Source organism: Bombus impatiens, unplaced genomic scaffold (assembly GCF_000188095.3).
Source record: "Bombus impatiens unplaced genomic scaffold, BIMP_2.2 scf_0033, whole genome shotgun sequence".
Classification (NCBI taxonomy): Eukaryota; Metazoa; Arthropoda; class Insecta; order Hymenoptera; family Apidae; genus Bombus; species Bombus impatiens.
This window is the reverse complement of record NT_176452.1, coordinates 1,094,166-1,115,572: the sequence shown is the minus strand read 5'-3', so window position 1 is coordinate 1,115,572 and position 21,407 is coordinate 1,094,166. Positions and strand designations below refer to the sequence as shown.

The window sequence follows — 21,407 nt, the reverse complement described above, 5'->3', positions numbered from 1 at the left end:
ATAAAACGACAATTCAATATTATAACATATTCTTCGAACACAGAACCAGCAACTTAGTAAAATTAAGAATAAATATTTCGAATATACTTCTGACAAATATATCTGCTTTATACCAAAAATTCTATACGTATACTAGAGATAGAATTGAAAAATATTTTTTCCGAATAATAGCTACCAGATACCTAACAATATTCAAGCATCGTACCTAAACCCAAAACCAAGGAAAGAAAGAAGCAAGAACAGCCCATTATCGTCATCTAAATAAAATTACGGTTTATTTTCGCGAACAATTAGCCTCGCTCTGCTGGAGTAGGTAGCAATACTCGTTCTCTGTTCGTAAATAGCCTCGAATCTCGCGGTTCATTAATTTCGAAGAATCCATAGGCAGGCCTGCGCTCTCTCTTCTTGTGTCTCGCAAAAGGATCGTTCGATTCTTCTCTACGTGGAATAGGCTCGAATTTGAATCGACGATCAACCACGATGGGAACGAGGCATTGATGCGTGTCCAGAGGAATCGTCGATCAGTTGCGTGCGCGCGAAATTACAAGCGATAAACGTGAAAATTTACCGCACGACGGATCGATTTGGCGGCGAATTAACCGATGAATCTCGATCGCGGTATCGCCCCTAATGTGATTAGTTTTTCTCTCTTGTTGCCGATCATACTCGCGATAATGGTAACCGTAATAATGGCCATAACGACGGCACGCTGGCAGAAAAGTCACGCGAATATTTCCGCCATGTGAATTCGTACTATGACAAACACGAGCGTAAGTGTTGTCGAGTTAGTGGAAGGAGTAGATGAAAGACGATTTAAATGGATCAGAAGATTTGGACGAATTTTTTCTTGGAAGGAAAGGCGATTCAAAAGACGAAAGAATTGGGAATTACACTTACAATTGGATCTCCGAAGTATGAAGCGAAGATTTGAATCACAGGCGTCTGCAATTTTTGTATTAACTTAGATCTCGGGTTACTTGGTAATTTCGTTTATGAAATCATTGAACTTTAACAATTTATCCGATGTAATACGACTCTTGCGTTTAATGATATATCTGTTTGTGAAAATGTTTTTGCAATTGATCAAATCTCAAATCTTCTAAAATTCTTTACTAGATCGCGGTAATTAAAATTATTTATTGCAAAACTGACTACTAATGTTGCCTGAGTAATTTTTGCGTAATTAAAGATTCAGATTGCGTATTACAAGATCATATAACTTAAAAATTGCATGTGACTATTTTTTCTAAACCTCATTTCATTCGGTTATTACTTTATTAGTATGCTTATTAACATGGTTAATGAATTGAAATGAAAGCAAATGTATGTGCACTTTCTGAGATTACGTATTGATACGCTGGTTTTTATAACTTTTTATTTAAAAATATGCAAATTTTGTGCATTTTTCTCATGCTGCATATTCTGAGATATAATTCATTACCTTCCTCGTCATTAACAGTACGAAGCGAGGTTAAGCATAAAACTTGGAAGTCAATTTTTTCAGGAACAATCAAAGTCCTTCATGAATCTCAATTCTAGTCTTATCTGGGAATATAGTTAAGATAAATTAGACAACCGTCGTGTAAATTAATTTATCACCCTAAGTAAGAATTCTAATTCTGGAATAAATCCTATCGATTTAGCAATTTTTAGTCTCAAGCATGCATTTTAATCCAATTTATCTTTTCTCTTTCAATCCATCATAGCTCACGTATTTCTTGGAATTAAAATCGGTCTGATTAAAATTAATTCTGAATAGCTTTCTAGTCAATAAACGACCCAGTTTAATTGTTCACTCTATCCTCGTTATAAAAATAACTTGAAAAAATAAAACCCACACACACACACAAAACGTCCATAAAATTATTTTAATCCTTTCGAAAATAAAAGATTGACACAGATCCGTAACCTCTTTTCCTTTAATAAAAAAATTTCATCGATCAGAGGTATAAAATTATAAGGCGAACCTTAAAAGAAGATTTTATAACACTTCGTAAGGTAGAGAAATTTGTAAAATTTTAGAGCTATGTTTTGTACAAAAATAAATTATTATTCAGCATCGGAGATAACAAAAATTCAATCAGCCGCGAATGTACGAAGGAAAAGTTCCAAAATTCACCAGAGTACGAGTCACGGTACGAATCCGCAGTGGAATTGATGGGCGTGGTATATTTTCACGTGATTTATAGATATAGAATTCGATTTAGGCAGGTACGCGAAGCGCGAGGAGTTCGCGTCGCTTGTAAAGACTCGCGAACTGCCTGGAATTCGAATGAATAAACGCGAATCGAGCGTGTCGCGCTCGAAGAATGAACGTGGAGGGAGGCCAACAGAAGAGCGAAAATGAATTATGGAGGAATGTGGCGAAAAATGTGCACCGCTTCGATTGGCGCGCGCGACTGCCTTTTCCCACGAGTTCTGGAACGAGGGCTTTCGAGGCTGCGTCAGAAATAACGAATGCATTAACCTTACTACTGTTAGGTGGCCAAGAATAAGTAGAGCTGCACGAATTTACGCCTTGAAACAAATGCAAGCTATATTTTATTTATAAAGGAATCCATTTATCTAGAACGTTCTAAACAGATGGTTTAGATTTCGATAAAGTATAACGTAGCACTTGAATAGTGGAAAAGAAAAACAAGCTATGTATATTATATATATATCGATATTTTATAAAACGACGAAAGTCCATTTGTAGCGATTTTAATTAATAGTGATTAATCCCATGGAATAATCTAAATCAACGATTGGTCGATTAAAGAAAAAAGATTAGTGCCTGAATGGAAAAATTTGTTTCGCTTTTGATAAAATAAAGAAAGGAATCACGGTTTATTCGAAATGCTATTTTAGTTAGAGACGGTGACAGTTGCTAGAGAGACCAGTGTAATACATTACTACACAATGAGCTATAATTTTAAATAATCGCTGCATAACAGTAGCAATATTTCATTTTCCGCTAGCCAAAACGCCTTGATGCTATACAACACAACCGAACTTAGTTTTTCTTTGGAAGTTTCGAAACAAGTTGTTCGGTGTAACAATGTTTGTTAGCCAGAGAATCATCAACGCAATTTATTTTCATTGCGAAAGCTAAAATAATATATGTATTAACTTCTAAAATTTGTCCACGACCTATAATCTAAAGGGAAAAGTAAAAATCTTTAAACGATGCGGTAAGACCGCACTGATTGGCATCCACGTTAAATACAAAATGACTAAAATTACTAGATTAATAGTTCTGATTCTTCAAGGAAAAAGGAAACTACTAACCGCATGTTCTACTTGCGAAACAAAAATCGTTACGCTAATTCGAAATTTGTCACAAAAGACAGAAACTCGATCCATCGGAATCGAACCCGCTAAATAGGTAACCGATGTTAGGACACAGAGGAGGGGACGATTTCCAGCCCACTCGACCTCAATTCGGGTGCCACGTATTCACGATAATCAAACGGAATTATGCTTGCCGTGGGGCAACGACTAACCGATCCCACAAATCAAAGAATCTACATGGAAGCGTTTCGTTCGAACCCCACGGAAACGATGAATCGAAGGGTGATGAAGATTCGGTTATGCCGGTGGAATAAAGAGACTCGATCGATTGGCTGATCAGCGAGGATCAGACGCGGTGTAACGAGTAAAAGAGAAAAGAAAAAGAGGATAATAACGGAGAAAGAAATAATCGAGACCCGGTGGAACAGGTAGAGAATTCGGGTACGCTGCTGCTAGATTTCATCTTTCACCCCTTTCGCTGACATAAATCGAACGACAAACGAACAACACCTAAAGAAAAGGGATCGGAGAGGTGAAAGAGGGGGATGGTTCGAGCTTTAAAGACCGCAACGTACTTTAATTGTATCGTTGAGCCGAGGCGGAGGGAAAAGGAGAGAAAGAAATCTAGCAAACTAACAGGCAGAGAATAAGAGCAAAAGGGACGAAGGGAGGGAAATGGAAGAAATAGAGCAGAGGCTCGTCGTGTATCATGTATTTTAAGGTATTTGGGTCGCGGCAAGGGTGCTACCACTGTTTCTATTATTGTCTCAAAAGGGAAGCAGCCCCTTCGCTTTCAGGACCCTGGAGCACACCTCTGTTCACCTGGAGTAAGCAGACCTGACGAACCGATCCACGCGCATTCATCCGCCTCTCCCCTCTCCTACCGTCAACCTGGCCTAAGAATCGAAAAAGTGACAACTTCTCCGCGTATATCTCTCCGCTCTCTTTTCGTTCGGTGTATCTGTCTGGACCAGCTGGGCGACAATGCCGGGAATTAAGGGCACGGATCGTCATAGGTGTGGGAATCTCGGGTGAAACAGAGCTGCGGCCCGGCTTGACTCTCACAAGAATGCATACTAATACCGAGACGGATAGTCCGTTCGTTATATCGAGGAAGCAGAAACGAGGATTTCCAACTGCTGTTGGTTGCTTGAGGGGGGATGCTGTCGAGATCACCCCTTGAATTTATTCCCATGCTTCTTGATGATCGTATGCGATCTGCTGGACGTAGACAGAACCGGTAGCAAAAAGGCGTGGAAGACGTAGATTTAAGAAGCTACGAATGCTTTTAGTAAGACGGTTAAGACAAATACTTATAAATACTTTCGTTGTACGAAGATGTTTCAATGACTTTGAGAGGAAACTAGGAGGAAATAGCAAATATCTTTTCACAGATGCTTGTGTGAACATAATATATTATATATCTGTGTAATACTTGTTGAAGTACGTATGAACGAAAGTTCTACAGTAGCAGTGTCTTCTACAGGGATGCATTATATATCTGAATAGAATTTTACAAGTATTTAAACAGCGACAGGCTATAATATGTCTATTGAAATCTTCGGTTTATGACATTCTTGCAAACTTTAAATTCGTAAATTCCATATGTCTACTAGAATGCTCCATTTATTCTATTACCATCTACTCGAATAAAAAATAGCTAAAATAAAAAAAACAATTTTCCTTTCGAAAATAAATGTTTAAAATTCAAATATCGCCTAAAACGTTAATCATCGTTATTTGCCCCCCTCCTTCTCCTTTACAGATTCAATTCTAACGTACATATTCTAACACCTATAACTTTTCCCTCACTCCTTCGACGAATCGTTCAGGTAAAATTTCTGCTGGCTAGTAGATTATCGATGAATGAAAATCAACAACGATGCGTAGAGTGACTGCTCTATCGTCATTAACAGACTGAAAAATCCCTTACTTCCTTGCCAGTCAGGTATTCCTTTCTTTCTCTCTTTCCTTCCCCGTTTCTACCCTTTGGAGAGTAACAAGTGCACGCTTCACGTGGAAATTAAGGATGCAAAAAACGCGCTGCGGCCTCGCAGCGGGAAATTTGAATGTGAATTCGAGGCAGCGGCGGGTCGCGTGCTGCTATGGATCTAGGAGTGAAATTTGCATACGGAAGGTCCTTGGCACGCATGAAAGCCCCGTGGCTGCCTTTGTCGGGAACGTGCTACGACGAGACGTTCGATTCCTTCGATACGCGTAACGGCCACGGTTTTAAACGGTTTTCGATCTTGATTCATGTCGAACCCTTCGATTCGTACAACGACTCTTCGAATCACGCATTTACATAAGTACATTTCGAGATACTTAGCGTGAACGAAGATTGAAAATTATTTTATAGGAATACGCGGCGATAGGAGATTAAGATTAGAATATCTTGATTTAGGTACGTACCTTGTGTTGTAGATCGTTCAACTCGCCCTGTAAGCCTTCCATTTAAGAATCGAAAGCAGCCTTAATATCCCACTAACGCTTCCACCTACAAGGAAAACAGTATCGTTCTTGTGATAGTCTTTACACACTCGTAAGAAATATTTAAAACAAAATGCGATAGAAATATATTTTCAGCACATTCGGATCAACGTGTATTTTTATATACATCCTTCTAATTCCGATCAAATTTTTTTCCTTTCAATCCTTCAAGCAGTTACACTATCACAAACATCACCAAACTTTCGTCTCACGTTTACAAATTCTATTTAAACTTTTGATCTAAACGTATTCACACTCGACAGTTACCCGCAAGTCATTCTACCCCATCAAAGCGAATCATCGAACGTCGAGATCCTAGTGGAAAGCGTGAACCACCTAATCAAACATATAGCTGCCTTCGAATTGCCTTTTGGTCCGACTTAAACATGGAAATAAATTCCGATCGCACGTTCCAGCCTCGTGTTCCCGATTTTAATTATAATCCAGGGAGGCTGCACCGGTGTGCCGTATCCGTCGCCTCATGCAAATAAATCATGGCAGGCCACAAAGCACCACTTCCGGCTCGTGTCTTCTACCCGGAAAAAATTTGAATATTTTCTTCTCAGACGTTTCTGTTTCCCCGTTCGAACGATCGTCGATGCGCACAGGCACGTGTCCAAAAATCGTCGATTCTAATTCTAATCTCCACGAGTCAAATTTGAATAACGTTCCTCACCCTCGAGTTTGATCTCGAGCGCGCGCTAGACTTGCGACACAGAGCGTGCTGGAAACGGGATCATCGAGCACACGCGACCGAATTTCGTTCTCCTCGTTCCTGGCGAGCCCTCCTCTGATTTGCATCATTTTACTTTCTTTTTTATTTCCGCGCGTGCCGGAATAAATCTCGGTCTGATACCAAACGTTACTCGAGGCGAGTCGAACGAGCGGATCATCGAACGCTGCGCGCGTTGCCATAGTCTGAATAAATTTATTTGATGGTGGATGGAGGCTGAGAAAATTTAAAGGTTGAAAGTGTAGCGATGGAGGAAAAGCGTAAGGACGAAGTTTCGGGTTTCCTTCTTAGCATAATTATATTTTTTGTTTCGCGAATTTCTGTACAGTTAAATATTACATAATTGTGTTATATTTCAGGTAGTTAGGTATAGTAGAACAAAGCGTGGCATTCGTTAATTGGAGTATGAAATATTAATAGCAGGATTGTATCAAAATTATCAAACAAAACAGATTTCTCTAATCACCTCTTACACTTTCCAATCTGATCGCATCTTCTCGCAACTTATCGAGTATAATCATCAAACTCCAAATCATCTTTTCTCAAAATGACGTCACGCTCTTGAAATAAAGGCAACCGCTGGATCGATACGAAAATCTGCCAAATCACTTCCATAAAACCTCCCCTCTAAGACTGGACCCGTTCCGTTCCAGTCACTACGCAGCTTCGTCATTGAACCGACGATCTAGCGGGACCATCGTGACGCGAAATCACGCGAATAAAACGGCGTTAAAGTACATGGATCGCAACGAATCCCCCGTATAAACCTGTTGGAATCGTTATTGTCACCCACGAACCCGTGGTCTTGCTGTTGCACGACGAACGAACCTCGAGTCTCGAGGCATCGACGAGGGGACACGACGCGTTTAGGACGCGCGTACGAGCCTACAATTATTGTCATTGTCACCCACGAGTTTCCATACGCGTCACCAACGACGGAGTAAAAGTCGATCGGACGCAGGCCGCGGAGAACGATCGACTGATCGAGGGCCGCGTAAAACGTGCGGAGACACAGCGAACGACCGATCGATCGCTCGTACACACGACGATTATTACTATCGTCGCGCGGCGATCTCCGTCCGTGGAACTTCGTTAACGCGATAAAAAATCGCCATCGTCTTTTACTTTCTTTTTTATTTCCGCGCGTGCCGGAATAAATCTCGGTCTGATACCAAACGTTACTCGAGGCGAGTCGAACGAGCGGATCATCGAACGCTGCGCGCGTTGCCATAGTCTGAATAAATTTATTTGATGGTGGATGGAGGCTGAGAAAATTTAAAGGTTGAAAGTGTAGCGATGGAGGAAAAGCGTAAGGACGAAGTTTCGGGTTTCCTTCTTAGCATAATTATATTTTTTGTTTCGCGAATTTCTGTACAGTTAAATATTACATAATTGTGTTATATTTCAGGTAGTTAGGTATAGTAGAACAAAGCGTGGCATTCGTTAATTGGAGTATGAAATATTAATAGCAGGATTGTATCAAAATTATCAAACAAAACAGATTTCTCTAATCACCTCTTACACTTTCCAATCTGATCGCATCTTCTCGCAACTTATCGAGTATAATCATCAAACTCCAAATCATCTTTTCTCAAAATGACGTCACGCTCTTGAAATAAAGGCAACCGCTGGATCGATACGAAAATCTGCCAAATCACTTCCATAAAACCTCCCCTCTAAGACTGGACCCGTTCCGTTCCAGTCACTACGCAGCTTCGTCATTGAACCGACGATCTAGCGGGACCATCGTGACGCGAAATCACGCGAATAAAACGGCGTTAAAGTACATGGATCGCAACGAATCCCCCGTATAAACCTGTTGGAATCGTTATTGTCACCCACGAACCCGTGGTCTTGCTGTTGCACGACGAACGAACCTCGAGTCTCGAGGCATCGACGAGGGGACACGACGCGTTTAGGACGCGCGTACGAGCCTACAATTATTGTCATTGTCACCCACGAGTTTCCATACGCGTCACCAACGACGGAGTAAAAGTCGATCGGACGCAGGCCGCGGAGAACGATCGACTGATCGAGGGCCGCGTAAAACGTGCGGAGACACAGCGAACGACCGATCGATCGCTCGTACACACGACGATTATTACTATCGTCGCGCGGCGATCTCCGTCCGTGGAACTTCGTTAACGCGATAAAAAATCGCCATCGTCTCGACGAGTTAGCGAACGATCGGTCGTTTCACCGAGGCGGGATCGCACGGGTATCGATCGACGGTTATTGCGCGATCCAAGATCGTCCGGGAGTGGAAGACGCGCGCTGCCCACGGGACAGGACGATTCGCAGGACATTCGATCGACGTCCAGCCAGGAATCGATTAGCTATCACGATTTTTCACGTGTACCTCCGACAAATTACCCGGTAAGTTACGCTCGCCTCGGGTACTGCCTCCGCCCCCGACGATCCAGCAACGATTGACGTGTTTCTCGTTTTTTCCCTGTTCCTACGAACAGAGACTACGTTTCCAGAGGTTTGTCCAAGAGAATGCTTCTTATCGTTAAGATACGCTAATGTGTGTCCGGGAGATTGCTCGGAAATTTACTGATATTTCTGCGAAGAGAACGTATGGGATGTTTCCTGCGAGATAAGCTTGACGATCTTATAAATTAAGAAACTGGGAGATGGTGAGTTGTGCACGATGTTACTCTTTTATAGGTAAATGGATGAGAGGTGCGGTGAAGGAGAATGCGAGTGGGATAATTTAGTTGGTTGTTACGATGGTTGAGCATTTGACGAGGTTGATGTTTATATGCTTAAGGGAACGGAATATATCTGTTACATTTAGATTAAATGAATATTATAAGATAAATAAATTAACACGTCCGGTGCCTATCGATTATGGACACGACGATGGAAATGTTGGAAATTGGACAATGGAATTTAATTCGAATTGTTTCTGGCGTGTGTATCTATAAATTTGTCTTTGCAAGATTCTATCGACTGACATATTAGTCAAATGTAGATTACATTGCTTAGCAAAATATTTCATGGGTAAGTAATATAATTATACAGTTTTATCTATGATTTAACGATAACATTTCACGCACGAATAAAACTACATTTCGATATTCCGATACAAAAATAATCCATACACTTTTACCTATGAACTTACTTTAACATCAAACTTCTTCAAACAACGTTAAACATACTCCAGAAACCTTCCCGTAGTTTATTAATTCTCTTTGAAAAAATGTTATGAACTAGTCTCTAACACTTGTACACATAATTTCCGCTAAAATCGTAATCACGTAAAAAAATTCGATCATGTCGAAGAAATCGCGTCGTTAACATCAAGAAGCTAGGGTTAATTCGTGCAAGCTGCGTACAATTTGTGGAATTCCGCGAAAAGGAGGACGAGCGTCCTCGTCGTTTATAGTCTTTTTACTGTGCCTTCGGTGCTCGATCGATAAAAATATTACGATTCAAGCGGGACGCAGACATTTCGCGGATTGCCGGCCATTCAACAACATCGAACGCGCATCCCGTGGAAACTATGCCGTCGTAAAAATCTCTTTCGCGCCTGCATGAGGGACGAGAGGACCAACGTTCTCTTGATCGGCATAAAGTACAGCGGGTATTAAATGCAAAATTCTGTATATATGCCTCCTGCCGCGTTCTTTTTCTCTCGAACGAGTGAAAACGTTGACCGTTTCGGTCGTGTCGGGTGATAAAAGCCGCGCTCCAACAAGAAATAAAGGAGATCGCCGTGATCTTGGCACGGCGAATCCGAGATCGTCGATCGATCGTTCGAACCCCTAGGCAATAATTATTATCGTCGCCACCCACGAGTCGACCTTGCGTCTTTTGAGCGACCGAGCTAAAGAAGAAAGAACGAACCCATAGGAGGAAAAGAAACCGAACGAAATAGAAAGAAACGACGCAAGCTCGAGGCATTTACGACAAGCCGCGTTTCCAATAGTCCCTTCTAAGCTTTCGTTATCCTCTTCTAGATCGTGTTCAATCGTTTCTTTCTCTCTTCGCCGCGAGACCGTCCAGCGGGGCTCGCGTGGGCGAACGAGCGACTTTATTGGCTGGTCCACAATGCGACATTTGCAGCTTCGTGTGTCGTAGGGTCGCTAGTATAACACGGCCACTTCTGGCTCAGGAAAAATTGCCGTGGATTACGTAGTCCCCCGCGACGAACTCGTTTTTCCTCGTATCGAAGCGCATTCGATGGCCGGACAACGTCAAAAGTGCGCTCCAAACGTAACCAGAATCAAACAATCTATCCGTATTCTTGGACGAATTTTAGATTCGTGACGATTTCGTCACTGTGAAATACTTTCTTTAGTTTTTAGTTGGATGGAAGTCGGATGACATTTATTAATTGCAAAATTAGTCGGTTCAGAATATTTTAGGATTAGGGATGAGTTGTTGGTATTGGATTTTCTGGTTGAGAAAATTAGCTTTGATTTTAAAAACGAGAAACTTGGAATATGTAATCTTAAATGAAGCGGAGAAATATAAAACATATATATAAATTAGTGTCAAGTACATGATGTTTAAGATGAACTTGCGGGGACTCTCTCTTTATTAATATTAAACGCGCATTTTTAAAGAATACGACACTCCTCTGTATTATAACGTAAATGATTATTAGAGGCAACTCATAGTACGTAAATCATAACAGATATGGCATCTCATTTGTGGTAATTAATACAAATATATAATAAATTTGAAAAATATTCATAACAATGTACATTTTTACTCCTATTAAGTCAATGCATTCCCAATTCTCAGTTTTCAAGCGCTATATTTAAAATACTGATGTAATTATAGACATTTAATGCATCAAATATTACCATGGAACGTCAATATCTAATATCCGAACGTCAAAGATATTCATATCGATAATTGCATAAATGCCATCCAGCTACTATTTACTAGCTACCCAGAAATATCAGCAATTTCGTTCTTTACTGTCTTCAACTATCAATAAACTTCGACCAAAAAAAAAAAAAAAAAAAACACGCTGGAGAACATTAATAGCCTCGAAAATTCCAATAATTCTATTTCAAGATAAAAAAAAAAAAAAAAAAAAAGAACACGCTGGAGAACATTAATAGCCTCGAAAATTCCAATAATTCTATTTCAAGATACGCTTACATCATCCACGTCGATAAAAGATGACCGTTCGACAGTGAGCAGAAACATCGTGGTCGATTACTATCCGTGCCTCTCATAAAACCGTTGTACGGAAGGAATGTTTGTTAAAGTTTCACGGGTGTCATGGCGTCTTCGCCAATTTCGTAACGACAGCGTATCTACAATGTGTATCCGTACTCCGGCGAGAGAAGACAACAAAAGGGAGGGCAAATAATCGTGGAACAATGGCTGGGCAGGCTGCTTCCGCGATCGCCGTTTACATTGTGCAAACGAACGCCCGAAGCCTTACGGATTCTAAACACGAGACATCCCACCCTTGTCCGCTTGTTTTCCTCTCGGCTTGCACTCTGCTCTCCGCCTTTCGAAACGAGGGTGGCCCGTGTAGTAGCTCGGAATTTTATAGGGTTAATTACGTAATAGGGTTAACTGCGATTTTAGACCGAATTAGCGTTTCAACGACACGAGAGTTACGAATCGAACGATATTAATCCTTTGTGTAATGAACACCGTGGATGTACGTTGATCTACATTCACTTTCACTCGTGGATTATGCTTCTACGATTTGTTCGGAAAAATTAGAATATCCTGTATTATTTGATAACAAGTCATGTACACAAGCTCACAAACACTCGTAGATATCTTTTATGAATATATTATGTGTGTTGTGCGTAACGTTATGAAACTTTACTAGCTGCGCTATAAAATTTGTCTGCCTTATTTATGCTAGTAAAGTTTGACAAATCCGAAAATATGTATAGAGATTGCAAGATATTTAATAGAAGTAGACGAGATTATATATTTCGCGCAGATCACAAAACTATTTAAAGTTCAATTATTTATTATATTAATAAACAGCTATATATAGCGGCACGTGAGTTAGAAACCAGTTAGAAAAAATTTAAATCATTGTTGTTTCGCCTCGAAGTATCAAGATCGTTAGGATACACGTAATGTAAGAATAAATAAACTCCGAGCAAAACAATGTCGCCGCCACGTGCAACCGTCGAACAAAGACGAATTTGGGTTTTCCGACTCTCCCCCGACCAGTATAAATAAGCGGTCGCGATCGCAAGGAAAAGAGTTACAGTCAGTTGTCGATCAGTTATCAACCAGTTATCAACGAATTATCAGCGATCTAATTAACGAGTCATTAGCGATCCTATTTTATAACTTATACACAGTCTTAGCGAACATTATCTGCATACTAATTTATCATTTTAAATATATTCGACGATTTCAACAACGAGCAATCTTGTCCATTAAACCTCACCGACCAATCATCCTCTACACATAAACCTCTACATATATATTTCAGCTAGATCATATTCGACGCTTATTATATCCTTAGAACGACTGTTCATGTTGTATATTAATTTTTTACTAAATATACGTTTGCAATAAACATTTTGTAATTTCTATAAACATTTGCAGATTAATTTTCAATTTGGTTAGTACAATCATGATCATCGTTTCGTAAATGTCGCAAGGAACTAGAGTCACGAACGTCACTAACTACAACTACAGAAAAAGTAAACAAATTAAATATATATGTGTATATCTTTTCAGTTTCTTTAACATGGTAATTAAAAGTTAAACGTGCGCTAATAATGGATGTAAATTATAGAGAAAGTAACGAGATCAATAAAACGAAACGTCCGATTAATATCAATCCAATAATAAAACAAGACTTTCTGGATCGTTAGAACGAAGCTACTCATTTCTTCTCCCAACAGCCATTATGTTCTCGTTTTTAACGATTAATTTCGGCATTTTGCTACCCCAAATAATCGTATGAAGTGCTCCTCCTCGTCGAGGCTCGCCACGCCACGTGCAAACTTGAAATTTTTTAATTGAAGGTTAACGCGGACTCTTACTGCGTCACTGTTATTTCTGCTTTATGGGGAAATAATTATCTAGTAATGACAGCTCCGTATGCTCTTACGATCGCCGTTTACAGTTTTGCACCATGCAAGCGTACGCTCGCCGCTTTACGGATTCTAAACACGGAACACTCCCTTCCCCTGTTCCCACCCCTTTACGACGCTGTTACCTCCGCTTTTGCCAGGGGATCGAAGGAATAATAGGGAATTGCACGTGTACAAATTCGTCGGAAACGTCGTTGTTCCTCGATCTTCGAGTCGATAATATCTTTCCAAAAGAAAGAAAATGGAAAGGACGAAAAGAAGGATCGGTACAAAGGGGAAAGAAAAAGTAAAATGAAAGATATAGGAACGTTAGCGCGATGAAATAGAAGGGGAAGGGAACGAGATACATGTTAGAAAACCTCTAATCTTCTCTTGGCTTAATATTCATCGCGCACATATAAACGCGCGCATACACGCGCACGAAAAACACGCCCAGCGTACACGTACTTAACTCAAGTATCGCGAGGTATCATTCACCACTATTTTCCCCGGTTAAATCCGGTAATTAGGTAAATAAAGCTGCCTGTCAGTGCATCCCTGCGATTGTTGCAAATGCCTCCCAGCAGTCACACGTAATCACGCGTAGTCACACTTGGCTGAGTGTATGGGTGGCCAGTGGAGACAGCAGCCGACCAGAACTCCGATCGGAATTTTCACGCGTCACTACCGCGTCCAATGGATGTGTTACATTAATCAAACTGACTTTCATACGGATTAACGTAATGCGTTTCATGATTTTCCTTTCATCGATGCCTCGTTTAATGCCTGCGTGTGATTTCACCGAATTATTCGTGTAATCTGCGCTTCTGCTACGAATTGTAAATTTTAAGATATTTTGTGATATTTACAAAAAATAGAAAAATGATTTTTACGTTATAAACTCTCATCTGGACGAAAACATAGAATATTCGTTTTATTTTATAAACTTATTACACTCATTGACGAATAATATGTTATTTAACACTGCAAATATCATAAAATAATATTCTTATAATTCTTAAGATTTCACTACGAATCTCATTCAAAGTCCTCAAATTATACAAGCGAAATTAATATTCAATTAACACGGTCATTCACCGTACGATCTTCCTCTCGTCAAATTAACATTTTCTTTTACCACTTAATCAATTAAAAATCTACTTAACATCTGCAAATCGTCCTCGAATGGAATCAGATACTACGAGATTGCCGAAAGCGTTCATCCCTGGAAACATCCATCAAAACATTTATCCATTTGAAACAACATCAGAGTAGAAGCCGCCTGCTCCACCCCGCATGACTACGCCAATGTGCAGAAGTAAACCGTTTACAGCATTGTACAATTACCCACGCCGGGATTCCATGGTCCTGCCACACCTACACCTACGCGAACGTCCGCGTCGCCCCGAGTGGCGAAACACAGTCGCAGCAGCGCGCCTGGCCACACGAGACCGTCCACGTAGTAGAACTCACGTGTGTACACGTGAACGTACACACGGCTTGGGTTAGGTTAAGTATAATGCGCGGTCGTGCAGCTTTGGGGGCCCGGAGGCGCTAACATGAAAATCGTATGGTAATGGGGCACCGTGGCTCCTCCAGCATGGGGTCGAGCCCGTGTAGGAACCTAGCGAAGCCCGCGGTAAGTCTAGCTTTCTTCCTAGTATTAGCGAGTCAGCCAACCACGTAGTTCAGCGCGGAGAACAAGAAGAGGACGAAAGAAAGAACCGAGAGAAAAAGAGAAACAGCGAAGAGTAAAGCTACGAGCAAGAGGAAGAGAAGTCGTAGGCCCTCTCGAGGAGGGTCCCTGGGTTCGCGTGCCTCTGATAATTATACGCTCGAATCGAGTCCCGGGAGAAACAGAGAGCGAACAGCCAGCGGGAGGGAGGAATAGAGAATATCGAGTCTGCGGTTCGACAGGGTCGAAGTTGACCGGCGTCTAATCGATTCGCCGCCTCGGCATGGAAATTTCTTTCAGGTTGCCCCGCGGCCACCCTGCATCCGCAACACCTAGCATCTACGAGAAAATTCCGTGGGACTACCCGTGGAAGCCACCCGCTGCACGATCTTCGTGGACGATGCTCTTTCAGCTAGGCAGAGGCGAGCTGCACCTTCGATTTGTCTTAACGTCGGATTACGCGTTGAGAGCCCATGAATGTTAACCGTGGTCGTGCTGAATCCTTTCATTACGAGTAAGATATTTTTAGTCGTAAGCTTTTTCGTTTACGTAAATTACTCATTAAATAGGCTTTATGTTGCGTATATATCTACGTCCCTTTAGAGCGGCTATATCTGTGGAATATTAATGGAAATATTTATAGGACTGTTAAACGCTACACGAAGGAATATTAACGTCTTGAACATCGAGTTTAGGATTAAAATTGAGATTAACACGAAGATAATAAAATCGGGTTTCGTTGATTCTGTCAATAGTTGGAAGTTTTATTGGTGTGTTAGAGTCTCGTTTGGTGCTCGAGTGTTTAAGACACTGGCTTTCGCGGTAGAATTAATGGTGTCGAAAAATATGACCAATAAAGTTATAGGACTAATTAATCTGTTGCTTTACAACTTTTTCCATGATCGTTATTAGAGATAGCCATTTTATAGCTTTAAGTGGTGTGTACGATGGGGAAATAGGAGGAGTTGGAGTATACATAGTCGTATATATTCTATTCGGCCCGATATAAGAAGACAAAGTAAATTAAATATAAACTATTCACATTTTAATGGTATAACGTAAAGAATATCGCGATAGTTATTACAGTTGAAAATCTTCTTATAGCGAATTTTTGAATCTTCGAAAATAATTATCAAACCAAAATAGTTATACGTATTTTCTATCAAAGTTCCACGAATTAGCGACAAATTTTTTGCCACAGTTATTAGAATAATTAATCCGTTGGCCTAAGTTAAATCGACTCGACTTCTCGGAAGTAGCAGCTACACGCTGCTGTTTTATGAAGTACGATGTCCCCGATAAAATGATCGCAATGGAACAAACGCATTCGAAGTCACGAAATCTATTTACATTATGCACATAACCAATTTCGTGACCTCACGACGACCACGAAACAACAAAGACAAAAGCGATAAATAGTTGTTGAACTCGCACCGTGGAATGTCTCAACAGCGTTAAACATCCTTCTAGCGATTTTCTACTCCATTCGCCATAAAAGAATAGACTTTAAAAGAAACTAGCCAGATATAGCTTCTTTGTTCCTTTCCAACCGAAGAAACAGTCCCTTTTTGGAAAACTTTGATCACTCTGGAAACTTGAAACGCCCTAAAGACAACAAAGAAGACAATAAAAGATGTGAAACGTTATTTCTAAAACTTTCGAGCATCGTTTCTTCTATCATTTATTACGACAAAGCATTTAGATTTTAACTTTGCCTTTATTTATAGACGATTTACTTTTGATTAAATACAAATTAAATTTACGACAGGATAATCCAAGCAATCGTGGAATTCAATGCTTAAATTGAAATTAAATTGAGATTAAATCATCATACCATAATCGATTCGGTTTTATCGTCTGCAAAACGTAAGTAAAACGAAAGGTATGGTGGAAATGTTTTTAATTATTCAATACATTACTCTGTGAGTTTGACATTAACAACGCATGTTAAAATATACATGTCCATTTTGGTTCAGCATCGAAGCTTTGCAAATTAAAACTTTAAAGCCTCGACACGACTCTTTCACTCGTAGCAAATTCACATACCTCTGATAATTCCAACGATCAATCGTATCCTTTTCTTTATTCATTGCAATACTTAGAATCTGAGGAAAACAAACGAAATTTTTCCTGCGAATAAACTTTCGAGTAAGACCTCTCTCTCTGTCCCTTTCTTGCGTCACAATAATCGATACTACAATATTAATTTAACTTCGCCTTATACTCGGTTCTATAAACACCCACAATCTATATTCTAAAAATACGTGGGGCAGCACTTGACAACAAATACCGTTATTCGACATTAACATTAATAGGACGACGGTAGCGCAGTGGTTAGCGCGCCTTAGGTTACGAACGTTTGGGACACGAGTTCCAATCCCGGCGCCTGCGTAGTCCTTTTTTTCTTGCAGTGTGAGTGTGGAGATCATATGAGAAAGCAAAAATAGCCGCGTTTAGAGGGTTCTGGTGTTCTTTCTGGCACAATTTTACGATTATGAAGAATATGACATCACGGATAGATTGATTTTCACTTCAATCTTCCATTGCACTTGGGGAAAGCTTTGAGTAAGTGATTACGGGACGCCACGATACGCATCAATAATCTTATCCTGTGTTTCCGAACGGTTGATCTCTGACTGGATAACATTCTAGCATAAGATCACATCCATTATATTCGCAAGCAGTTAGGGGTCCACTGGTATGTAGCCCCCCCTCCCTTGGCACAATCTGTTCAACACTGTCAGAGGCACCAGTGGATTTTTGCGAATTTGATGCCATATATAGGCGTTGAATGAAATTATAATTTGTTTTCGCATCTGTTTGATGAGTAATCTAAGCGTCTTGTTCGTTGGGATCAACGGTTCCATGATCTTTGAGAACGTTTCTCCGTAAACGAGAGTGCTTAAGATATCTAAACAGATTCCCTTCCTTTTTTTCGGTCAGAGATCAGATTTATGCGTAACGTGGCATCCCGTAATCACTTACTTAAAACTTTTTCCAAGTGCAATGGAAGATTGAAGTGAATCAATCTATCCGTGAAGTCATATTCTTCATAATCGTAAAATTGGCCAGGAAGAACACCGGAACCCTCTAAACGCGGCTATTTTTGCTTTCCCATATGATCTCCACGCTTACACAGCAGGAAAAATAGGAATACGGATAAGGAGGCGCTGGGATTCGAACCCAGGTCCCGAACGTTAGTAACCAAAGGCGCTAGCCACTACGCTACCGTCGTCCGGTTGAAATTAGTGTCGAATGGCGCCACAAATACGCCACACTATACTCGATCCTATGTTATTCATAAATGCAACGTACCTAAAATTAACTTTCACCAACGCATGTCACTCGTATTTCTTAACCCTTAGAGTGCTATGGACGTATATATGCGTTTGTCAATTTTTCCGAACACCTATGCAGAAATAATACTATTACATTTGTGTGAGATAAATATAAATGCATTCCTTATTTATAATGTATATATTTTAGAACAAAAATCTACCGCTTCGAAACAAAAATTTAGTGAATTTCATTTAACGTTGATAAGAAACATTTTACGAAAATATTTCGAACGTAGAAGCATGTTAAGAGGAGGAAAGAGAAAGTCTGAGGATTTACCATTTCGTTTAATCGATATGCATTTTCCATCAAAATGCCCTAATCGTGCCGGCACAATACAATTATCAAGAAGAAAATGTGTTTTTTGTGTGAAAAATAAGAGAAGGAGCGACACGCGGTACGAATGCAGAAAATGCGATGTCGAATTATGTATCGATAATCGTTTTGAAATTTTTCATACACAACTGAATTATTAACTCGTGTTATATTTACTAAATTTAGTTTTCTAGTTTATTGTTTTCTAGTTTATTACCCAAATTCTAGTTTATTGTAAATTTCAATGTTTATAATAAATAATTAATACTAAAAAATAACGCCCTTGAATCATCTAATCTCGTGCAAAAGAATTACTATAACTTATTACGATTTGCGCTTTGAATAGTCAATCGACAGAGTTCAGTCTAGCGAAAAAGTACTCCGTCCACAGCGATGGTCAACGCTGGCCGCGCGCCGTATGTACGGACCGCATAGGCCGCGAGTATTCAGCGCTCTAAGGATTAACCTACACATCAATTTTAACGAATCATCGTCTGAAACCGCGTTTAAAAAAGTACGAGAATCGTGTTGTGCCAAACACAAAAGCCATATATCAACTAATCATAATCAAATCGTTCAATCAAATCCAAAGATTCAAAGTCGTGATCGTCGTGACAATCGTGAATAACGCGATCTGGCGAATTGACGCGATCTGGCGAAATCTTAGCTAAATTAGTCGGTGATAATGATCGAAATTGTCGGCGGAAGGGCACGTGAAGTGCGACCTTCGTCGGAACACACGGCAATATCGAACTGGAGGAAATAGTGCAGGACACGTGCGCGTTAATCAAGCGTCACTGACGTCAGGGATGGTCGCGCCGACCGAGCGAAGGACGTTCACAGGCGGATCTCCACAGAAGCGATCAGCGATCCCACGGAAATCGGAAACAAGGTTCCGGCCGGTAGTGTCAACAGATTTGCCCCTGATAGTTGCTCGTACACAGAGAGGACGGTGTCGAGAGTGAGGGGGTGGTCAGGAAGGGGTGCAGATCGATCGCGAAGGATCGGGGTGTGAGTCGTGCTACAAATGCTTGTCTGTATATACGTGTGTGTATGTATACGTATGTGTATGTATACGTGTGTATGGGTTGAGTCAGAGCGAAGCAAGGGTGGGCTCACGATCAAATATTAAGTCTTATCTGGCGCCGCTTTACCCAGAAGTCGCGTTTTCTTTCTCTTTTTCCTTCTCGCTGAACCAGCCTTTTCGTCTCTTTCTCGCCGCCTCTAATTATCCCCGCCAACCACCGATGCTTCCAACAATATCCCCTCTGTTTCGCCTCACCCTTCTCCAACTAGCCACCCTCATGGTCGCGGGGCTATTCTCGATCGGTGAAACCACACACGTTGAGTATAGAATACATAAAAGTACCGACTTGCTTCTTCTCTCTTCGTCCACCGATCAACCACATCCCCATCCCCTTTCCGTTTCTTACACCACACCACCCCCTAAACGCTCCACGTCCTGCACCCCTTTGGCTTTCGCGCGCGTTCCTTCCTTCGATCGTTGGACGTTAATAGCTGCCACCGTCCCTCCCCTCTTTCTACCCCATCCTCCGGGGACCGTAATTAAGAGAAGGAAAGACGCGGATGGAGCCGATGTGGGTTCATCAAAGGAGGACATTCAGTCGAGGAATCCTAGGCCAACTAGAACAGTTTTCTCGATCTTACTTTTTCTTTTCTTTTTTTCGAGATGTTTTCGAGAATGTTCCTCTCGTAGTGGAAAGAATTAATGTTTCACCGATCTTACGGTTCAATTAAGAATTTCGTCGTTTGGATCTTGGAAGATTTGTCTACGAGTATTTGTGTTTCTCATAGTTTTACAGAATGTATCTTAGTAGAAAGAAATTAACAAAATTCGGGCTACGATATCATCGATGTATCAAATTATTTATTTATTTTATATTTTAAATTTTACTCTATATTTCAAGATGATTAACTTTCTTCTTGACCATTATGTACGTATAAATTAGAACGAATGTACATAAATTGGAATTTATATACGAAGAATTCCTATAAGGATACCATTAGTATAATAAAAAATATATACCATTAGTATAATAAAAAATGAAAAACAAATATTTCTATCTCGAGAAAAAGCTCCTCTAACATCCATCGATGCACTATACCAAACTCTCGGGTGGCTTCTCGTTCTTCAATCATCCCCGCATTTCTTTCGAGTGGAATTGGAATTGCGTATTTCGGGGAAGAAACAACGGACAGAGGATTCGTAGGTGGCGGGGTGGTTGCACGCGAGAGACGATGGGACGGTGCGAGAAGCGAAGGGTTGGACGCGTCCTCGTTACGCGAAAACGAGGGCGAAAGCGTTTCGAGGATTGCGATTCGATTGAAAATTCTCTCAGGTCCGTGGATCCTTGGGGTCGGATTGGTTGGCGCCAGTGGAAAGAAAGTTTTTCCCTAATGACCAAGCCGAAGTGGTTACCGTTAATTTGGCCCACCCCCTTTTACCCCGCGTTCCTCCCGACCACTTCTTCACCGCAGTCGTCTCCCTATCGTCCCATCCCCCCTCTCTCTCTCTCTCTCTCTCTCTCTCTCTCTCTCT

At 40.8% G+C, this 21,407-nt stretch overlaps 1 protein-coding gene and 1 long non-coding RNA gene across 3 annotated transcripts in view; one reads left to right on the top strand and one right to left on the bottom strand.

Moving 5' to 3' along the window:
• Window positions 1–21,407, bottom strand: part of LOC100741370 (zinc finger homeobox protein 3) — a 246,712-nt gene that overhangs the window by 168,036 nt on the left and 57,269 nt on the right. For both annotated transcript variants that reach the window (XM_033321904.1, XM_033321907.1), the window contains exon 3: window positions 5,686–5,770. The gene's annotated coding sequence lies outside the window, so the exon portion shown is untranslated. The remainder of the gene's footprint in view (window positions 1–5,685; window positions 5,771–21,407) is intronic.
• On the top strand, window positions 7,219–19,301 carry LOC112213066. Its single transcript, XR_002946944.2, has 3 exons — window positions 7,219–7,230; window positions 14,106–14,107; window positions 19,157–19,301. It is a non-coding gene; the product is annotated as an uncharacterized LOC112213066 (long non-coding RNA).